The sequence below is a fragment of the Dipodomys ordii genome, unplaced genomic scaffold, assembly GCF_000151885.1.
Source record: "Dipodomys ordii isolate 6190 unplaced genomic scaffold, Dord_2.0 Scaffold1, whole genome shotgun sequence".
In the NCBI taxonomy this organism is placed as follows: Eukaryota; Metazoa; Chordata; class Mammalia; order Rodentia; family Heteromyidae; genus Dipodomys; species Dipodomys ordii.
The window spans coordinates 11642741-11663260 of record NW_012267217.1 but is presented as its reverse complement, the minus strand read 5'-3'; positions in this window follow the sequence as shown (position 1 = coordinate 11663260).

Sequence of the window (20520 nt, the reverse complement as noted above, 5' to 3'; positions counted from 1 at the left end):
TCTAATTCCCAACTGACCTTCTCAGTTGGAAAGGATTACATTTAAGAGTAAATACTCTGAGACAACACATTCTTGTAGACAGTTGTTATTCAAAATTAATAGAAAATCTGTTTAATGTTCCATTAAATAATGGATTTGATTAAAACCTAGAGGCTTATGAGTAAGTCACCATCCAATTTAGATCGCTTTTAATTTATATGCTTAACTACCTCTTTTTTCCTATTCTTGTTAAACTTCATTAAAACAGGAATGATAAAATGCTGTGAATACCTTCAATGATGATTGGAGGTTATCCCTGCAATCAATATGAAGTTGAAAAGCAATACACAATATACAATATACATTAAATGTATAGGCCTATTCAACTAGTCATTTTAATATAAAATTATCCATCTTGTAGTATTATTTTTGACAAATATTATTAATAATGTATTTGAGACTTCCTTAAGACAGTGATAAGCATTCTCACTACCAATACTAAGAACAAAAAATAAAAACAGAAAATGTAATATGAAGCTTCGTTAGCTTGGCTGGACGTTTTAAGCAGGTGCTTTACCACATGATCCATGCCTCAGTCTAGGCATCATGTACATTTTAAAGTGCAAATTAATAATGGTTCTCACTCAATGTCTTCTACGGTTCTGCTTTAATGTATTTCATTGTGTGCTCTGTAGTTATTGCATAGGAAATAATATCAAAATATGTCCACATATTTTACCAATTTAATAATTCATTAAATTTAAAAACAATGTTGAAAAATATTTTAATTTTTATAAACTAGTCAAGAGAGACAGACGATACTGATCAGATTTTTTAAATAAAACTTATAAATGTAATTTTAAGTGAAAAGTAGCATATATTCTTAAATTATTTATTACAAAGGGCATAAAACATGTGGATAATTATATTTTCTTGATCCTTCCTAAGATGGGGAGGAAAATGTGTGCATTTTCTATCTTTCAATCAATCAATCAATCAGTTAATCTATCATTTTATTATCTACATTTCTATCATTTATCTATTTACATACTTTATTGATACTCTAGGTATAAATAATTTTGTAAAGACATTTACATTGTACTTAATGAGGAAGTATGTATAAAACCAAGGGTAGAAGGTGAAGAAAATAAAAGCAAACAAGAAAAACTTTCTGTTTGAATTTAAAGGTTACTAGAAGAGTTGAGGTCAGCACATAACTTTAACTATTCATTTGACCTGATAAACACAAAGCTGAAATATCTGGACAAAGAGCCATTTACAAGTCTGGTAATTTTTCAAACCATATTACAAAGTAGGTGTAGAAAAGATGATACATGGAAGTAGAAATTTAGCAATAAATAAAGGAAAAAAAACATGAAGTCAATTTTTACCAATAAAATGAAAAAAAATCAAAGTTTTGTGTTAAAATGACACTCTCTCGTTTTCTTCTTTCTGTAACATATTTTCTACTTACTGAATATCTGGGCCATTTTGGCATTGTTAGTTATTTTACCAATGTTAACTGAAGGATGTCAACCATGTAAACTGGTTGAGTAACCCCCTTCTCTTTTCTTCCTCATAAACTTGTGAAGAATGTATCATGGTTCATGGATAAAAATATGGTATAGAAGAACAAACATCTCTTTTAACTTTCAATAACCCATATATTAGTAGCACAATTCTGTGAGGCGATTTACAGATGGAACTTATATATGTTTTCCTAAAGGATTTTGAAATGATTCAGTGGATTTATAGAAAAAATAGATTTAGAAGTTATATGTTCATATGGGTTATAACAAATGCAAACTCCTCACTTTTATTACCAAGGGCAGGTAGTCACATATTGCTCATACTTCTGCATGGCCTGAGCTTGGCATATCCTGGGTAATTTTCCAGGGCTTTCTGAATGTTTCTCTCCTGTAGATATAAATATTAAATAGCTCTTCTACATTGCACCCAGAACTGTGATAATACTGATACATTTGATATATTATAATACCCCTTTTTCCATTTACTTTCGCATGCTTTTCTAATAACCATTCGATTTTTTTTAAATAAAAGCACTCAGATATAATTCAGAAACATTAGTGGAGAGTTTTTCTGGTAGAAATGTATCATTAAACAGATTTTAGAGTGGATACCAGACTGAAAATCACTTCAATTTTATAATCTTTCCACATTGGTTGTCAGATATACTAGGAAATGGAAACACTTAGACATCTATTAAATGAAACATCACTGGGTTATAATATAGTTTCAACTTTTAAAAGTCCCCATAACGATTATAAAAGAAACTGGTAGGGTATCAACAATAATGAGATCTGGCTGTCATTAAAAGGGATTTGTATTTGTCTATTACTTTTAATTAAAAGGACAAAGTATATCAAACTAAAATAGCACAATATGTTTCACTGTGATGTTTTTCGGCATTCAAAAGTATCACAATTGTTGTTTTTGGCAGCTGCCAAGGAAAGGGCAAAAGAACATCATCTATTCACAGAGCTTCTTAAGTTGTAGCTTACATAGAGAAATAAACCTTGTTAGTGCACAATTCTTTATAGTTTTATTTCTATAATTTCTATACTTTAGATTCTAGACTCCTGATTATAATTGTAACATAGAAGCCTCCCAAATAAAACTCAAAATAGTACCTGAGAGGCTTCTAAAATGTTTTGATGTTTAAAGGATTTAACAGGAATATGTACATCCATTATTTAGTTGAGAATAGAATGCATTCTTCTGCAAATTCATTTAACTGTGAAGCTTATACAATTGCTCCTATTTTAAAGATTCACTTCCTTCTCAATCAGGCTTTCATCCATGTGGTAGAGAAAGTTTGCCAGAATTGGCAAACATATATTTCTGAGAATTAACATAATTTTATTTTTCCTGGTCCTGGGCTTGAACTCATGGCCTAAGCTCCGTTCCTGAGCATCTGTGCTCAAGGCTAGCACTCTACAATTGGAGCTACAGGCCTACTTTTGGCCTTTTCTGAGTAGTTTATTGGAGATAAGAGTCATATGGACTTGCCTGCCACAGCTGGCTTGATTAAATTTTTATTTTTAATTTTAATTGTTTTAATTTAATTTTATTGAAAAGACACTGTACAGAGGGGTTCCAGCTACATGAGTAAGGCAATGAATGCATTTCCTGTCGAGCATTGTTACCCCTTCCCTTGTTCTTCTCTCACTATCCCTTTCTTCCCCACCCCCTTCCCCTTTTCCCCTACTACCTTCCCAAAGTCATTATGTTCATTTCCAATATACTCTCTTGTGGGTATCATTGACCTGATTTAATTTTGAATGAGAGATTTCCTTTTCCAAAATAGTTTCACCCTGTTAAATCTTCTTCAGCAAACTTGTTTCAGAAGTCTAAGTTTCCAGCCTTGTATAATCCCATTGTATTATTTGTGTAGCTGGGAACTTTTTCGATTACCTACAGCTCTAGATAAGGACAGTTTTTTATTCTTTAATTACCAAGCCTAATAAAGTAGGTGTGTGAATTTAAGTAGAATCTTTATAAAATTGTGTCTGGTTAGGTCTTACTATTTTATTTTAATTAATAAGGCATTTCTCATTATCCTGTGAACTTAGATATGGCCTTGTATGTACATGCATAATCTTGCCACAAGTATTCCAGTATCTCAGATGCTTTTCTATGATAAAACATACAGCTTAGGGAGGAAACACACCAATGGAAAAAGGCTCTCAACTAAATGGTAATTGAACGAATGCAGGATTTTTAAATTAGTGTAATGCCACCCAACTGTTGTCTGTGAACAACAGGAAGGTTAGAAATACATGGATAGATATCCTCAAAGCTATTGAATGTGTGACATTGCCAGTGCTCCTAAAATTGGGTTTATTGTAGCACTTTTTGTATATATTGTAATTGGAGATATACAGACTCAAAATGAAATTTTGGTGAAAATGTCCCATTAATGAAGTATGTTGTTTATTTTATCCTAATTAATGATATTTCATATATACATATATGTAACCATGTATAAGGAAAATCTGGAACTATCTACTACTGTTATTCTGGTTTTAACTTCCTGAAATAATATAAAGGTCAATGTTTAACATCTGTCTAAATTTGATTAGATCATATTTACAATATTTTTCATGTGATAACTTTTTCTATGAAAATATTTTAATGTGATTAGCATTTAATCTAAGGCACAAAATCCAAATAAATCCAGTCTAATTTGTTTATTTCATTTGTCTAAATTGAAAATAATTATGAAAACAATTTTTCTCCATAGCCAATGTTATTGAAGTAGCTGATAAAAGCAGGTTTCCTTTCAATATACACAAAGATCCAAAATGAGATCATGATAATAAAAACTGTATTTTTTTATTGTGAAAATACTGTACAGAGGGGTTACAATTACATGGGCAAGGTTATGAATACAATTCTTATCAAGCATTGTTGCCTCCTCCTTTGTTTCCCCTTCCCATCCCTTCGCAGCTCTCACCCCCTCCGCTTCCCCTTTCCCCGCCTCGCCCCCTGCCAAAGTTGTAAAGTTCGTTTTTCAACATAATGTCTGTACATCTCATTGTTGCAATGGGTCCACCTGTATCCCGTATTTCTTGACTAAATGTTTATTTAATAGTTTCTAACATGTCACAGCCTTCTCTTTGACTGGACTCAAGAAACTTCAGGAAGAAAGCTATTAATTCAGATTAAAACTCTCCACATATCTCTAAAGATGATACAATTCTTGTTTTTACATTATTCCCAATACAATTCTAAACACTGAACCTGATGCCAAGAAAGTTAGAGCTAGTCGTATTCTATAATTAATTTTATGTCTATTTAAAACATATTTATTTAAAATGAATCTTATTTTTGTTTGTTTTTTACTTCATTTTTTTGGTGCTCGATCTAGAGCTTGAACTCAGTGCCTGAGCACTGTCCCTGAGCATTTTTGCTCAAAGCTAGCAGTCTACCACTTGAGACATTGCTCCAATTCCAGTTTTGTGTGTGTGTGTATGTGTGCAAGCGCGCGCACCCCCCCCCTCGCCCCACCGCATTCATGAGCGGCATGGTTAATTGGAGATAAAAGTCTCATGGTGGCCATTCCTTTCTGAACTTGCTTTAAACCACAAACCTCAAATTTTATCTGATTAAGTAGCTAATTTGCAAACTAAGTGTTTTGAATAAGTATATTTTGATTTTAACTAATTTGATTTACATTAGTATAATTGAGAAATAGTATATTAGTCCATTAGTTTCATGTGAATTATACAATCACCAATGTATGTGTAGTACTTATATAGAATAGTAAATTGTACACACTGTTTTCAAAGGATAAACAATGCTGTGTCAACTAATTTTCAGTTGTGCATGTTATATAAATATGTATTTAAACCTCTTTGCCAATTTGTGTGCGATAATATCTGTGCAGAATGCCTGAACACACATCCATTTTAATTGCTTTTCTAAACCCAAAAGGGTTACAAGAAATAAATGTGACTCAAGAAAGAACAAATTGCTTTTCTAGAATATATTTTGGAGAACAGCATTCATGTATGATACTTGGAATGACATTGTCTAAAAATAAATTTGATTTAGTCAATAGATTTAGGTTTATCAAATTACTGAGACTTTTGAATGATACTGTTTGAGAACACTAGTTAAAATTAAGTAAAATTCAATATGATGACTTAAAAGTTAGATCCAAAATAGAATCACCTTTAAGTTAGTTTTCTGTATTTTCTGCTTATAGGGCAAATATATAAAGAAACTGGAGCAGAAAATCAGTCACATTAAATTTACTACCATCACAGAAAACAGGGTAAACTAAGAAAATAAAAAAGTACCTTTGGCTTTCATATATTACTATATTGTTTATCCTTTGAAAACAGTGTATACAATTTACTATGCTATATAAGTACTACACATACATTGGTGATTGTATAATTCACATAAATAGATAAATGTAAAAAAATTCACTAGCTCTAAAAAAGATTAACCTTCAAATGGGGTTTCATCAAATTTTAAATATCTTTGGTAACTTACATAGATTATATTTTTTCAATGTATAAAAAGAAGTAGAATAAGCAACTTTTCAGAGTTAGTATCACTTTTATTCCAATTATTTTTTTACTATTTGCTTTTAAATTTTATAGAAATGCTTATGATATTAACAGTATAATTGCTCAACATAGTAGAATTTAATTTCCCTTAGTTTTGCACTCCTTTATACATTACTAATTACTAATACTTATGATGTTATTTAAAAATGTAAGTCTTTTGGAAAATATACTGTTATGTGATTTTAACTTTATTAGACCATTGTAGAGTGTACTTTTTCATCTGTAGAAGTCACAACCTAATATACACATAGGCTGAATGGAATTCCTATTTTTCCTATTCCACAAAGGATTTTTATTTTACTTAATTATTTATATTAATGTTTGTAGACAGTTAATATTTAACTACAAGTATTGACTTAAAGGATATATAGTATTAAGCATTCACTATTGAACATTATGGTTGTCGAGAAGCAAATAAAATAAAACACAGTAGAAATGTAGGTAGAAAATTCCAACAAGGTCTGAACTTGTTTTCTTAAAAAAATAAAAATAAAAAGCTTAGTTGTGTGATGATAAAATACTAACTACTCAACAGGCTGAGTTCTGAGGATCACAATTTGAATCCAGTCTGAGCAGGAATGTCTATGAAAATTTTGTCTTCAATTTATCACCCAAAACTTGAAAGTGAAATACTAGCCTTAAGTACAACAGCACAGCAACAGAGCCCAGGCCTGATATTCAAGTCCCAGTAAACATACACACACACACACACACACAGATATTTGAGGAAAACTTTTCTAAAATTTTAAGCATCCTATCATGCACAATTTAAGAATAAGTTAATTAATTTAATCATTTCTATATTACATGTATTAACTGATCATTTTATTTCAATACAAATTCTGGTGTACTGTCATAATGGCAGAATTGCAATAACTAATATTTAAAGGGTTCCAAAACATAATATGTGTGGCAGACTTTACTGATTTTTTATAGTCAGTTTTGAACAGATACTGATTTCATTATTTGTGAGAATCTAATGCAAAATAATGCACATGATTGGGGATGTGTGGGAAGGCTGCTTTTGGGGCTTGACATCAGAGTATGTGCACTGTCTCTGAGTACTTTGCTCAAGACTGGTCTAACACTTGAGCCACAGTTCCACTTCTAGCTTTTTGCTAGGTAATTGGAGATAAGAAGCCCACATGGCTTTGAATGGTGGTCCTCAAATCTCAGCCTACTAAGTAGCTCCTGTTAGAGCATAAGCCACCATTGCTCAAGTATGTCCATGAATATTGACGACATATCAGCCATTACCGGGGTTTAAAAAGAAATCCAAAAAATGTGTCTAAGATGAACATATGGCAAGAAGTAGTGGCCAAAATTTAATTATATCTAAACAAGTTTAGGTTGAGTTTTCAATGAAACCATAAAATATATGTTGTTCTACATCTAATACTTATTCAATAGAATTATCAAACAGAAACTTCTTATGTTAGAATCTCTTGGAAAGAGAGTAGAATTTTCATAAGACTATTGCCCAAAGGTCACAAACTGAACAGTGAAACTAGAGTTGAAACCCCATATGTTCTTGGAAAACATTTTGAGATTCAAGATCAATTAAAAAATTACTCTTATCTACCTGTTGATGGTAGCTCATGCCTCTAATCCTAGCTACACAGGAGGCTGAGATCTGAAGGTGGGAGTTTGAAGCCAGCCCAGGCAAGAAAGTCTTCTCTGTCTCTAAATAATTTCTCCCAAAAATCTGGATGTAGGGTTTTGACTCAAGTGGTATAACTCTAGCCTTGATCTAAAAGCTCAAGGACAGAACTCATGCCTGGAGTTCAAGATCCCGTATGAACACACTAAATAAATATCTGTATCTTCTCTAAGAATGCTCATATAAATAGCACAAACAGATACTTTTACTTTGCTGCTGATAATTAGTGCATACAATTAGTGCAAGATTAATGGTTTTTTTGAAAGAACGTTGCTAAGAATAAAAAGGTAAAGAACCTCTTGAGTTATCTGAATTAAACGTCCAAAGTACAGAAGTCAGATTTTTCAACCGGTAACTTAATATGTAAAGCAAAAGTCTGGTGAAAAGAGTTCAATCTGATATACGACCATGGTAACATAAAGTCTATTTTGGAATTCACCCTTGGCTAAATAATGTTACTTCTTTCACCAGTTTAGCACAAGCATTGGAGCAGAAAAGTGCCCAGAGCAAGCTAAGACAGATTTGCAAGAAGGAGAGGAGAAAATAGCACAATAATAGAAGAATCTATGACTAAAGGAAACACTGTATCATGGTTGTCTTACTTGATACATGCAGTGAGACTCTCTGGTGAAAATGAAAATAAAACCAGTATGTAGGAAAGCATCTTGATACTTAATAATAACTTTTATGAGCACTGGTTCCTTTCATTCTAGTAATAATTCAGAAAAACCACAAGGTTGCATAACTTTGATAACATTCTCTGACCATACAAGTCTGCATCTTCATAGTGGTTTTACCACATATCCCTTATTTGATGTCAAAATTTCAATGTCAGTGACTAACTTGAAAACATGAGGATAATGGTAGATGAATTCATAAAATCATAGTCATAATTAAATGAGATGATATATACAAAAATTGCTACTCAGTAATTGCTACTACTACTAATCTTAGTTATTATTTATATAATAAAAGTGAACAGTTATAATAAAACAATGAACATTCCCAGGAATTTATTGTGAAAATCATGTTTCACATGACAGCCGCATTTTTTGACTATTGAATTATTTCCTTGTGGTTTATTGAGTAAGATTCCTCTCAAGACATTTGGAAAGTTTTCAGAACAATAAACCATGTACATGTATATTTGCTAGAATAATTATTATGTTTATGACATCAAAATATTATTTCATATGTTAAAAATAATATTTAGTGATGTGGGAGAATTTAGTGTATTTCTTTGTTTTCTTTAAAAGGAAACATGTAAAAAACTAACATGTAAAAGGCAAAGAAAATATTATTCACTATCCAAACCTAACAACTATACAAAGAGATCAGTAAGACTTAAAAATAAGGAGACCTCACCTCTAATGTTCAAAAATTTACTATTTTTAATTTCTTTTTACATGTTCAAATTCATTTTTATCATAAAAAATTTATTTCAAGTATATTGTCATTCTATATTAATATTAAGCTTAAAATTATAACTGAAAGAATTTTTTAGAAAGTGAAGGTAGTCAGATTTTTTATCTGAAATCTTCAAAGCAAAATTATATAACCATAATGTATGTGAGTTCACTTTTTAAAAAAACAAAAAACATGATGCTAAGCAAAATGAAACCCAAGATATGGACATAAGAGGTCTTTCTTTGTTGTTGTGTTTACAATGTAGTATGTGAATTTTTTGTTTCTTTTGCATATTCCTTCTCCTCTGGTACATCCCCTGTCCTCACTGTATTTGATTTTGGTACCGTGCATCTTGTATATATTTTTATCTAATTTAGGGAGGGGAAGAGGAACAACAAAATGTTGAAACAAGGACACAGGATGACCCATTGCAACAATGATACTCACAAGACACTATGTTGGAAATGAACTTTACAACTTTGGGGGGGCGTATAGGGGAAGTGGGAGAGGGAAGGGATTGTAGGAGAAAAACAAAGGAGGGAGTAACAATGCTCATTTCCTTACTGAAATAACTGTAACCACTCTGTACAGCATCTTTACAATAAAATCAAATTTAAAAAAATGGAGCCAGGCATCAGTGGCTCATGCCTGTAATCCTAGCTACTCAGGAGGCTGAGATCTGAGGATCACAGTTCCAAACCAGCCCAGGCATGAAAGTCTGTGAGATTCTTATCTCCCACAAACCACTCAGAAAACCGGAAGTGGCTCTGTGGCTCAAGTGGAACAGCACTCTCCTTGAGCTGAAGAGTTGAGGGATAGTGCCCAAGCCCAGAGTTCAAGCCCAGCGACCAAGAAATAAAAATAAATAAAACAAATTTAAAAAAATAAAAAAGGAACAAAAAACACCCAACATAAGGAGAAAGTAAAAAGTTCCTGCTAATGGGTCTTATTACAGTGTTTTATTGTTTTTGTTGTGCTGTTGTTGTTATTGTTATTCCACATTAGGATAAATATCTTCTTTATACCATATTGACATTGATCCAGGGAATTTTTATAATCACTTTTTACAGGTGCAAATTATGGTTCAATGTTAAGTTCATTCTGAGAGATAACTTTGTTCATACTTGATCTGAGTAGTGTCTGCCTTCAAGTTTACCAGTCCTCAGAGCTGATGATCTTTCCACTATTCATGAAGTTTGAGCAACCAAAGAACAAAGCAGTCATGTTATTATAACCCTGAGGGAGAGATGCATTATTTAAAAATAAAGTTTCACATGTATCAAGAATACCCATACTTGTAAAGTTCATTCTTGTGATCTAAGATTTAGTCTCCAAGAAGCAACACACAGTGAGCATGAGTAATATCCCTATTTGCTTTTGTGTCATATTGCAAATGCCTATAGTACTTGTGCCCTTCCTCTTGACCACATTTTTATCCATGAAGACCAAAATGCATCTTTTTATTTCTTTTTTGGTTGGTCGTGGGGCTGAACTCTGGCCTGGGAGCTGTCCCTCGTCTTTTCAGCTTAAGGCTAGCACCCTACCATTTGAGCCACAGTGCTACTTCTGACTTTTTTCTGCTTATATGGTGCTAAGAAATGGAACACAAGGCCTCATGCATGCGAGGCAAGAATACTACCACTGAGCCAACTTCCCAACCCCAAAATGCATCTTTTAAATTAGTATATAATAGTGCCTCCTCAATGAACATTATTTATTAAACTCCTGTGTCTCCCTAACCCATTTTTCTCATTTCCTAGAAATTGGACTTATTTCATGACAGTGTTTCTTAACTTACTGTCCTTATTTTTTAATACATCAGCCTCATAGCTGTGACTCTACTAGTATCACAGTTTGTTTTTTCCGACTTACAAAATAAACTGGGCAGAATGCTTGATCAGAACTACATGATTTGTTTCTGTGTTGCATTTTCTGCATATATAAAATAAAATATTTGATTATCTATTTCACTGGCACAGAGATGGCAGCCAAAAATATTTCAAATTTAGTGGTACTCTTTTCTTCTTTCCAGCTCCACTACTAATGAAAAGTACTTAAGGAAATGTTTTTCTGATTTTGAGTAAAAATAAGTTCAGGTTTCAGTAATCATTTCCTGAAATGGATTACTTCATTTTCTTTTGTTTCACCTAGAACTTCTTAAATGAGAGGCGTGCACGTGCTAGAGAATGACAGAGACAGAGAGAGACAGACAGAGAGAGACAGAGAAAGAGACAGACAGAGAGACAGAGAGAGAGGGGATGACAACTTATTCAGAATAACTAATAAATGTGTTCTTCAGACATTGAAAATGCATGGGCATCGTATCATTATTTTCTTTTCAGAGACATCTGAATGTGACTTGCATCTGAGTCAGTCTGTCCTTCCAAAAAGAGAATTGGTTTCCTTGTACTCTCAGAGAAGGTGATGCATAGACCAGGTTACATGTCAGAAATGTTCCCCAGAGATGGTTTGGATTCAGCATCCTACTATTCTAAAAACTACAGCTCTATATTTATAATATGCTTCTGGGCTTCTATGCTGGTTGCAGTTATCACTTTGTAAAGAATTGTACTGTTTTATTTGAGGTAAAAAAAAAGAACAAAAAGACATTGTTACAAAATAACCTATTTATGCTTCTTTGTACTTTTTTTTTACTAAATTAGATCTGCTAGTGATAAAACCTATCTCATAGTAATTAGAAAAGAAATAACTTACTAGATAAATAAATAAATAAATATCCCTATACCTTTCATACTAAAAAATAATGTTGCTACAGTCAGTGCTTATTACTTGTGTGGAGGGGGAGGTGTGAAGGGAAAGCACAATTTATAACCAGCAGTCCCTTCCACACTGTACATATATAGAGATTGATCTTTGATCTGCAGCTTCTATTTTCAGAGCTTGTCAGTATGTAGAACTCTTCTTTTTGGATTAACCTTGATTCTGAATCCTCTACTCGAAACATTTGCAGTACTTGATGGCAAGAAGCCTGCCTTCGCTGCATGCAGTTTTTCTCAAAATTGACTTTTTTCTTTGCTCTTTAGTGCTTCCTTCTTCCATCTCTTCACCTACAACCTTAAATTTGCAACAGAAACAAGTTGTTCTCAATAGTCTCAGCACAATGGGTCCTCCAGAAGTTGTCTGGGTAGCCTCAAACTCACAGTTCTCCTTCCTCAGTCTTTCAGACTATTAGATGAAACTGTAGATCTGCCATACCACAGTGGCCATTGTTATTAACGTACATTATTACGGACATAGTTTTTTTTTAATGGCTCATCAACAGATTCTAAAAGTTAAATCCAAAACAATGGATATAAGATCCTTTACCTATCTATAATATTTATTAATTAAAACTTTGTATTACAATAAAACTATCTTTAAAAATGTATCTGAAAAATGGGGCTTGGATAGAAGCAGGTAGCCCCTTCCCAAGATTCTTCTTTTATTTTTTTAATTGTCAAAGTGATGTACATGGGGTTTCAGTTGCATAAGTAAACTAATAAGTACATTTCTTGTCAAAATTGTTACCCGTACCCTAATTTTTCTCCTACTTTCCCTCCCCCCACCCCCACCCCAAGTTTTACAGATCATTTCCAACATATTGTCTTGTGTATATCATTATTGCATTGGTTCTTTGTCTTACCATTCTGTTGTTACCCTTCCCTTCCCTAATTCAAATAAATGTATATACAATACCAGAATACCAAAACCCAAAACAGGGATTATACTGTGGGGGAAGAACATACAAAAGAAATGGATCAAGAAAATGTAGTATCCCATATAAGATGATGTTAAATGATTTGAACCCCAAGATAGAGACACACTTTTTTTTCTTGCTTGCTATTGTTTTCAATGTATTTAAAATGTACTATGTGAATTTTTGTTTCTTTTGTATGTTCTTCCCCTATGGTATAACTCCTACTTTGACTGTATTTGATGCATCTTGTATATACATTTTTCTAATTTGGGGAGAGGAAGGGAAATAACAAAGTGCTGAAATAAGGATACAGGTTTATCTATTGTAACAATGAGATCTACAAGACACTATGTTGAAAACAAGATTTACAACTCAGGGAGGAGGGAGGAGTTGGAAAGGTGGTGAGGGAAAGGATGGTGGGGGATAAACAAGGGAGGGGGTAACAATAGGAAATGTACTCATTATCTTACTCATGTAACTGTAACTCCTCTGTACACTATTTTTACAATGAAAAATAAAAAAGAAAGAAAATGTGGTATCTATCTATCCATCTATCTATTTATCTATCTATCTATGGAATTCTATGCTTCCATCAGAAAGAATGGCACCACCCCATTTGCAAGAAAATGGAAAGACTTGGAAAAAATCATATTAAGTGAAGTAAGCCTGGCCCAAAGAAACATAGGTCCCATTGTTTCCCTTATTTGCAGTTATTAGTATACATCTAATACATCTTAGCAGATGAGCAGAATAGCTCAATAGCTATGTACATATGACCATATAAGATGATGCTAAGCAAAATTAACCCTTTTCAACATTCTAGCAAGGAAAACATTGATAACATAAAACTAAAATAATAATAAGAAGAAATATATAGATAGAAATTAAGAATAACAACTTAATATGGAAGCATTAGATGAGCTGAAAATGATAATTACAGACTGCCATAGAAATATAACATGAATCCTAGTGTAAATTCTAAAGGTGATAGTGGCATGTCAGTGTAACTCTATTTACTGTCACAGATATGGCATGGTATGGAATAGTAACAGGGAGGGAGGTTGGGAATATGTTAAAACAATAAGTATACAGTTCATTTCTGAACTGTATACAGTTCATTTCTGTAACTTTTGTTTAATTTTGTAATGAACTTAGAACTTCTTTAGGAAGTTTAAAAAACAAAGATAGTTAAATTATTTTAGTCTTAAACAAAACCAATGAAAGCAAAATTTAAACAAAGCAAGAGTGAGAAAAACCAAAACATTTTGGGAGTTCTAAATCATATAGCTAAAAATGTTAGGTATTATGATAGTTAATCTTGATTGTGAACTTTAAGTGACAAAGAAGTTCCCAGGAGAAAAGTAAAGTGCCTCCATGACAGTGTCTATGGGACTATCCAAGAGAACTAACTAAAAGGGAAGTGAGATCACTGAATATGAGCAGCACAATCCCACAGACTGGTGGCTGAGATGGGAAAAAAGGGGGAAAATGGATAAAGACAGTGTTCTCCCAGACTATTTCTTGACTGACATGAGGTGAAGCTCTGTACTCAGCTGTGCCTTTCTCCCATGGAGAACTACTCTAGGTCAGAATCAATTGTTTCATGAGGGATGAATCTAAAAAATAAAAACAAAAAAATGAGACAAGTAAAAGAAATAAATCTGCAGAACAGAAAGGGGGAAAATGAGCAAAGACAGCATAAAGAGAAGAAAAAGCTAAGAAATTGAACATGCATTCCCTTTCCCAAACAGAGACCTATGGAATGTGATTGCATGTGTCTCATATAGTAATTGAGCATTTTATTTGCCCTTTCCCCTGGAATCATTTTCAGTATATTTGGTATTCTTATTAACTCTCATCCTATCCTATCTGCCTAGGGGTATTATGAAGGGCAAAATCACTAGCACAAGCTTAGTTTGACATTGTTATGGAGGCTGGCAGAGACACAGCTGGTTGCAGGGAACAAGTCCCCTTACTGCTGCTTTGTGCTCATTGGTTAGCACAAACACTCTGGGGAAGCAGTTCTTGGAGGATACATTTGTCTGCCACGAAGGCCAGGAGGAAATGATTTAAATTTCCTATAAATCTCTCCGTAAAATGCCCAAAGGCCACAGTGGTCTGTAAAAGCAATTCTAGTAGGGGAACAAGTACCGATGTGGCTGGCAGGGATGCAATTTTAATGTCATTTTTAATACTTACATTTATAACAAGACCCCTAAAATAGCAAGCTAGCTAAAAAAAAACAAAAAAACAAAACAAAAAAACAAACACTAATATAGACTGAAAAAGGTATGTTTTATTTATTCATTATGATTTTATCCATTCAAAAATATTAAGATACTAAAACGCTAGTTATGAATTGAAGATATGTATCTTCTGTTCTATTTGAGCAAGGGCAAGATAAGAAAAACAGTATGTCAGAAGACAGACATAGTGACAGTCATAAATGCTTCAACATACAGAATGTTACTAGTGGCACGTGATTTATATTGAGGAAGGAGTAGTGTTTTGGGAAAGATGCTTTATGTGACATTGTATCTGTGGCCTAGAAGATTTATGAAAAGTAAACCGACACAAGGGCTAAGAAGGTGGCTCAGTGGTAGAGTGCTCACCTCGCCTGCATGAGACCCTGGTTTCCATTCCCCAGCTCCCTATAAACAGAAAAAGCTGGAAGTGGCACTGTGGCTCAAGTGGAAGAGTGCTAACCTTGAAGTGAAGAACTGAAGGACAGCGCTGAAGCCCAGAGTTCAAGCCCCACCAACAACAAAATACAAACAAACAAAAAACAGATACACAACAATCTAGGAAACAGCAAGACAACCAGAATAATATGGACAGAAATCCTGCTAGCCATAACTAAGTTCTCAAGTGAACCAAAAAGAATCAAGTGATTGTACCTGGATCTGACAGTGAGAAGGAGAAAAGGTCTTGAGATGGACATGGGGTTTACAAGCAATCAGTTCAAGGCCTTAGTAACCATATTAAACATAAAAGATATGAAGGATATAAATATAAAGGACATAAAAGATAGCAATGTAGTAACAGTGTAGGCACAGCCTGTTCCATGTAGATCTTTGTAAAATTTTGTTTCAGATATGTGTAGGTAGGCCAAGGAGCAAAGGCTTGGAACTACATAGGTTCTCTAACCATGGGAAAAAGCACATTATCCTTATGAAGGGCCTTGGCTTCTCCCAAATCTGATTTTAAACTGAGAGTCTTTTCTATACAAAAAATTAATAATTGGGACATAAGTACATGGAAGGAATTAATATCAGATTGCTTTTCTGACACAATAAACCTGAGAAAAAACAGAATTCCTGAGAAAGTAAAGAATGGTGGCAGGTGATCTAGCCTCTTATTTCTATAATAGGAATGTCAAAATCAGAAAAGATAGTATTCTATTGCATACTTGTGTAGTGTGTTAATCTGGAACAAAGCAATTAACACAACATAAAGGCGAAATAATATTCTTTTGAATAACCTGCAATAAAAAACTGCAAAAAATATTAAAAATGAAATAGAATCCAGCCCATAGTATTATATGTTTCATATGGGATAGTAGGGGAAAAACAAATAAGGGGTAACAATGCTCAATAGTAAATGGACTCATTACATTGCTCATGTGACTGTTACCCCTCTATAGAGTATCTTTAAAAAAATTAAAAATTTAACCTAAAATAAATCATAGACATGCAAATAAAATACAAAATATAAAGCTGATAAAAGATAACATCAATTTTCACTTAGCAGTGCTTTTCTAGATATGACCTCAAAGGCATATTCCATGTAAGAAATAATTGATAAATAGAACTTCATAAATAAATAAATTATGGTAGATAAAGTGACTGTAAAAAATGAGAAAGAAAGCTGCAAAATGAGGGAAAATTGCAACTTATCTGTCAATTAAATGACTGTTATAATAGATATACTTAGGGCTCACAAAACCATTTTTAATCAACTTTAAAATAAGGAAAAAATATAAAACTCACTGAAGAAGCAGAGCCAATAGGTTGTAACTATATGCAATGATATGCAACACCATGGAAAAGAAAGTTAAAAAAATCATAGCCTAATAATGAGATATTATTTTGGCTGTGCAGGGTTTCTTGTGCCTGTAACCCTGGATACTCAGGAGGCTGAGATATGAGGATTTGGGTTCGAAGCCAGCTGGGACAAGAAAGTTCTTGAGACTTATATTTCCAATTAAAGACCAAACAAACTGGAAGTGGAGCTGTGGTGGTAGAGAGTAAAGCACTAGCCTTGATTACAACAACTTAGTGACAGTACCCACTCCTTAAGTTCAAGCCCCAAGATAATCACAGAGAAACACAGAGAGAGAAAGAGATAGATTACAGTGTCAAATTTAAAACAATAACATAATAACATCATATTCTGATAAAGATTATGTATAGCAAAGGATATAGCAACTAAAGGTATTTCAGTAAATTCTAAATATATATATATATAATATATATATATATATATATATATATATATATATGCCAACTCTTTTTATATAGCCTAGCAATTATGAGGTGCATGTCATTTATCCAAATGAGTTGAAAATATGTGCCAGCAAAAAAAAACAAAAACCTGCTAAAGTTGGTTTAGAGCAGTAAAATTTATAATCATTCAAATTTGAAAGCAACTAAAATGAACTTCAGTTGGTAAATAAGTAATTCAAATAATGGAATATTATTCAGTGCTAACCCAAAATTAGCTATCAAATTAAGAGGAATGAAGAAGTCTTTAAGCTATATTGTAAGTTATGGAAGACAATCAGTAAAAGCTATTACCGTGTAGTTTCAAAGAAAAGACATTATGGAAAAGAAAATCGGAGACAGAGAAAATACCAATGGTTTCAGTGTTAGTAAAGAGAAAAGGAAAAGTAGGAAGAGGAGATTATAGGACAGTTAAAATCTATTTTGGAGTGATAATATGGCATTAATATTAATGTTTACTGAAAAGTGGTCAATGAATTAATCAGAAAAATGTTTTGAAGTTTTTATTTTGACTGAAATTTTGTTTTGATATTTTGTGATTTGACCTTTAACCTATCTGGATCTGTACATATATAGTCTGAGGATGGCATTCAGTTCACACTTTCTTCTACTTTTGTTCATCTAAACACAAATACTTTCAGATTTGAGGAAGGTTTATTATATTTCAATTAACCTTTTACATATTTTATGAATAACTATAGGGAGAATCCAAAAAATATAATGATAAATAAATAGAACTGCTAATTACCCTAAGTAGGCCAGTAAATGTTAAAAGATTACCCTGTACTTCATAAATACACACGAGTAAAAGAATTTAGAGAATTTAAATGATTAATAAGTACTGTATAATTTAAAAAGGTTTTGAATGCAAAATTTAAACCTGACGGGCACCAGTGGCTCATGCCTGTGATCCTATGTAATCAGGAAGTTGAGGTCTGAGGACTAGGGTTCGAAGCCAGCCCAGGCAGGAAACTCCGTGAGATTCTTATCTCCAATAAACCACTAGAAAACCCGAAGTAGCGCTGTGGCTCAAGCAGTAGAGCGCTTGCCTTGAGCTGACGAGCTGAGATATAGCGCGCAAGCCCCACAACTGACAAAAAAAATGAAAAACAACAAAAAAAACCTTAAAATTTTTAATCTTTAAAATTAAACCTTACATTTTATATCTCTTAAATGATTTCTTTACATCTCAATGCACATAGGTGTCAAGACTGGGAAATAATATCCAAGAAAGAGAAAGGGAGAATTGTAAAAGTTACGTATATAGTGGTTTGGAGTTGTGACAACTTTTTTTCAAGAAATACACTCAAGACTTATTTAGTTACAAAAAGACACATTTGCTTAAGCAATATAGAATCTCATTATGAGAACCTAGAAATAGGAAAATTTGTCAGGTTTCCAAACATAATTCAGCATATCAATAAATATAAAATATTTTGTACTGCAGATAGTGTATGTGAATGTAAATAATATTTCTTAATATCATAAAAATGGCTATGAGGCAATAAATTTACACAACTAAAAATTTACATGCCAATGTACAATGACATTTTAGCCCACAGTTACGTTTTATCTTATATTATTTTAAGATGCTATATCATTTCATATGACCGATGCAACTTATCATCATTGTGATTACTGAAGTTATCTAAGATAACTATATCTAAGAAATAATAACAATTGCTAAGAAATGAAAAAATGTTTCTTTTGTTATTCTCATAAATATCACTCTCCTATACTTAATTTTATTTATTTATTTACTTTTTTTTTTCCTTTGATCAGTCTTGGGGCTTAAACTCAGAGCCTGGGTGTTTTCCCTAACCTTTTCAGCTCAAGGCTAGCACTCTATCACTTGAGCCACAGAGCCACTTTCGATTTTCTGATGGTTTATTGGAGATAAGTCTCAATAACTTTCCTGCAGGGGCTGGCTTGGAACTGTGATCCTCAGATCTCAGCCTCCTGAGTAGCTAGAATTACAGGCATGAGATTCTGGTGCCCAGCATTGTATTTATTTATTTATTTATTTACAATTTTATTTTCTTGTAAAGATGCTATACCGAGAAGTTACAGTTACATCAGAAAGATAATAAGTACATTTCTTGTCAAGCATTGTTATTCCTACTTTTTTTTTTTCTTCTGCTATCCTTTCCCTCACCTACATCCCCAATTTCCCCCACCAAAGTTGTAAAGTTCATTTCCAACATAGTATATTGTGAGTATCATTGTATATGCAAGGTGCAAGGTACCAACAGGGATATACCATTGGAGAAAAAAAACAAACAAACAAATCACATAGTTCATTAAAAACAACAACAAACCAAAGGTCTCTTGTGTCCATATCTTGGAGTTCATGTTACTTAGCATCCTTTTTTCTTTTTCTTTTTTTTTTTTTTTTTGTCGATCGTGGGGACTGAACTCTGGTCCCTTGGCTCTGTCTCTCAGCTCTTCAGCTCAAGGCAAGGGCTGTAGCACTTGAGCCACAGAACCACTTCTGGCTTTTTCTGCTTATGTGGTGCTGAGGAATCAAACCCAGGACCTTATGAATACAAGAGAAGCACTCTAACACTGAGCCACCTTCCCAGGCCCAGCATCCTCTTATATGGTCATATGTACATAGCTTTTGAGCTTTTCTGCTCATCTCATAAGATTATTCTAGAATCATACTAATTATTGTAAATAAGGGAAAACCTGGGGTCAGTATTTTTTGGGCCTGGATTATTTCATTTAATATAATTATTTCCAAGTCTTTCCATTTCCAAACCTTTGGGACTATGTCATTCCTTCTGATGGAATCATAAAATTCATATATATATATATATATATATATATATATATATACATATATATATATATGTATATCCAATTCAGGTTTTACTTCTTGTTATAGGCACACAGAAAAGCCATAGATTTTTTGAGGGATAATTTTATATCCTGTTACATTGCCAAAGTTTAGGATCAGCTCGAATAACTTGGGAGTGGAGTCCATAGGATTCTTTTTTAAAAATTTTAATAGTTTTTTTATTGTTAAAATACCATACAGAGGGATTAGAGTTTCATGAGCAAGATAATGCATACATTTCTTTTTTTAATTTAATTTTATTTGTGAACATACTGTACAGAGGGGTTACAATTACATGGGCAGGATAATGCGTACATTTCTTACCAAGCATTGCA